Consider the following 3123-nt stretch of genomic DNA (forward strand, 5'->3'; position numbering starts at 1 on the left):
CATGCTGCATGCATGTAAAAAAACAATGCACGGTGCTGTTTTTTTGTCTGTGAATCGTGTGCACAGCCCCACGACAACATAACTGAAGACATACTAAATGCTTTCTAGTTAACTCTTCAAATGACTAATCAATACAGTAAGTCCTCACTGCATCTCTAGGTAGGAACCGAATATCCCGGTCTGTTTTCTCTACCAGTTCAGATCTCACAAAAATAGGGAGTACGAAAAATATAGCTGAAGGGATAACCTGAAGTAGCTATTATGAACCAAGCATCATATATATCAGCTGCCCATTAATGGGTAGTTCGTGCAATGTGCACAATTTCTATTCAAGTAATAAAAGTGATGGAAGACCTCAAGTACGTTCAACCCAGATTACTTACACATGCAATGCACTTGCCATCAATCGAGCTTAAAATTTGTTCACAGGAGACGGAGATATCGGGTTAGAACTTCCCTTGTTTTTACATTGGTTTTAGGGTGGATGCAGTAGTAGGGCTCTCTTGAATCTAGATGATGTGCAGGTTAGGTGTGGCTGTGAAGGAGATCTGTGAGTTCTTAATATAATCATGAAAAATAGGAAGCTCTTAATATAATCATGAAAAATAGGATGCTCTAGTTCACAAGAAACCAAATTGGCTCTTATAAGCCGATCGATCGGCACAATCAAAACAGCTGTTAAATTAACAACAAAATTGAAGGTCATGGCTTTGTTGGAGCAAAGATCTAATCTCCACATCTTGAATATGTGGGAACCAGATTAGGATGACAATGTCCTACAAATTCAATACTTCATTTTTCTGTGATCAATGCAAATGTCTTCTATGGGCTTCTGGCTACTTGTTGGCAGCAATAGTAGGTTGGTGAGCAACTGAGCCTGCTTCCTTGTTTAGATATTCAGACCAGCACAGGCTGAACAAGTATACTTATATAATACTAACAACCTGTCAGTGCCAGGGTAATATTTGTTGGTGAAGATGCCTGAAAACCAAAGTTGTGAGTCTAGCTTGTTTCCTCTTGCATCATCTGTGTGGAGGTCATGGCTTTCCATACAGCGGAACATGGCTAAACTCCACACCTTCAACCAACCAGAGAGAGCTAGTTAGGAATGGTGGTTATAATGGCGTACTGGAAGCTCAACTCTTCTTTGTCTACACTAATGTACTATTTAACTACTTGGGCCCAGATGCATACAAAAATTGAAGATGAAAGGTTAGGTAGATGCAAATGAGGTTACAGTACATTAGGAAAATTCACTGCTACAACGGACCTGCTATTTTGAAACTTATGTTTGGGACTGTATATGCCAATATCTTCATATCATGTGCAGCAGCCTCTTCAAATTGCTAGTCTCGTTGACATGATTTGTGAAAGAGTCCTACAGGCACAAATTATTGATGTAGTAATAAGCTAATCAAGTTTTGTCCAGCCCGTGGCTGCGTCGACGTTGCCGCTGCTATTGCCGGCTTCCGAAGTATAGCAAAAGAATCTGCGTCATGTAAGTTGCAACTCGCACAATCTCGTCGGGAGGCTTGGGAGCAGCATCGTGAACGACAGTGCGATGACAGTTTGCCTGATGGATAACCTCAGGGTGCAGCCAAGGTGCTTGTGACGCGCTCCATCTCCTACTCGTCAAAATCGCCGCGCTGCTCCTGCGCCGACTGAGCGGAGGCAGAGGGAGAGGAGGAACACGTCAACGAGCAGCAAGAAATTGTAATAGAAGCAGGCCGAATTGGCGGAGGGAGGCGGGCGGGTGCAGATCTCGCGCCCGGCGGCTCACCTTGTCCTGCGCTGTCGCCGCCTCGTCGTCGTCGAGGAAGGCGAGCCGGGTGTCCGGGCTATCGGCCGCGGGCTTCTTGGCCGGCGGAGCCGCTAGGGCCTTCCTCGGCCGGCGCCGGCTCCACGAGGGGATCTCCGGCCGCGCCTGCTCCTGCTGCTGGCCCGCACGATGGACGACAGGTCCGCGAGAATGGCTGCCACCTCCAGCTCATGCTCGCCGAACTCCTCCTCCCGCGTGGGTCCGCTCCCAGCCGACGCGGCCGCCTTGGATCTCACCGAGCGAGCGAGGGATTGGGTGGAGCTCTGCGGGCGATGGCGAGAGCAGAGGAGGAGGCGGAGGATTCGTTTGGTAGTTTTGGTTTAATAGAGGGTTTTTTTTTGGTAAAACAAAGTGGGGGCTCAAATTAGTACCACCTCGTTTATATTACGATTTTGTCTATACAAGTCGTAAAAGCGTATTATGTTATGAGAAGAAAGTGTATTGCCCACAACGGTGCGGCTCTCCAAACTCTCCTCCTGGCAGTCTCTCTCCCTCTCGGCAGCGCCGCTCATCCATCAGACCCTTGCCTCCGTCGCATGGTGCGAGAGAACTCAATCCCGCCTCGCTTCCTCTCTTTTCCTTCCTGAATCCCGCCTTGTTCATATGTATATGCGGTTCCGGCGTCCATTTGCCTTGTCCCTCGTTCATATACATGCCCTCAATGGAGGTAATTCATTCCTGATGGTATTTGTAATTAAACAGGACCCACTACACTCTGTTTATTGAACCTCAAGGTGGTTTACTGATTTCAAGTCAAAGACATACTCTCTCTGGCAAATGAATGTATCTAGAACTAAAGTATGTCTAGATACATCCATTTCTCCGACAAGATTTCCGGACGGAGGGAGTATATAAATTGATCAGTTAGGGTTTTAGAAAGCAGAGGGGACTATTTAATAGACAGACGAATCAGAACTTAGGAACACAACCTGATGCTAGCTCGGTGGTAGTTGTTGCTCGTAACAGAGCCCAGGTTAGGAGTTCGATCCCCTTGTCCCGCACCTGACGGACGAAGGCACTTTTGACATACGAAAGAAAGGAAGACAAATGTACAAAAAATCAGGAGGAAGAAGTGTTATTCTCTTTAATAGTAGGTATAGACATGAGAAAGAAAGAAAGGAAGACTGCACAGTGTTATTTCAGAATCTTGCTTGCAACTGTTTGAATTGAAGAGAAGAATTGCTTCTTTCGAGAACAAGCCTCTAGATTATCTTTATATGAAGATATAGTGTGTGCACAATAGAAGACGAAATTACCTGTAGTAGATCGAACAGATCATGCCAATTTTTTCCTTCTTTCTCGAG

The 3123-nt window shown here is 46.0% G+C and overlaps 2 long non-coding RNA genes across 3 annotated transcripts; both read right to left on the reverse strand.

The window, feature by feature from the left end:
• Positions 1-593: 593 nt before the first annotated feature.
• Positions 594-2098, reverse strand: LOC119273646. 2 transcript variants are annotated; one of them, XR_005134936.1, is made up of 4 exons: positions 1781-2098; positions 1517-1661; positions 1271-1378; positions 594-1078 (listed from the first exon to the last, which is right to left on the reverse strand). It is a non-coding gene; the product is annotated as an uncharacterized LOC119273646 (long non-coding RNA). The 2 variants fall into 2 exon arrangements; XR_005134935.1 differs by lacking the exon at positions 594-1078 and having other exon boundaries at positions 1223-1378.
• Positions 2099-2391: 293 nt separating this feature from the next.
• On the reverse strand, positions 2392-3123 carry LOC119273647. The gene is made up of 3 exons (XR_005134937.1): positions 3076-3123; positions 2749-2837; positions 2392-2497 (listed from the first exon to the last, which is right to left on the reverse strand). It is a non-coding gene; the product is annotated as an uncharacterized LOC119273647 (long non-coding RNA).

The sequence above is a fragment of the Triticum dicoccoides genome, chromosome 3A, assembly GCF_002162155.2.
Source record: "Triticum dicoccoides isolate Atlit2015 ecotype Zavitan chromosome 3A, WEW_v2.0, whole genome shotgun sequence".
NCBI lineage: Eukaryota > Viridiplantae > Streptophyta > Magnoliopsida > Poales > Poaceae > Triticum > Triticum dicoccoides.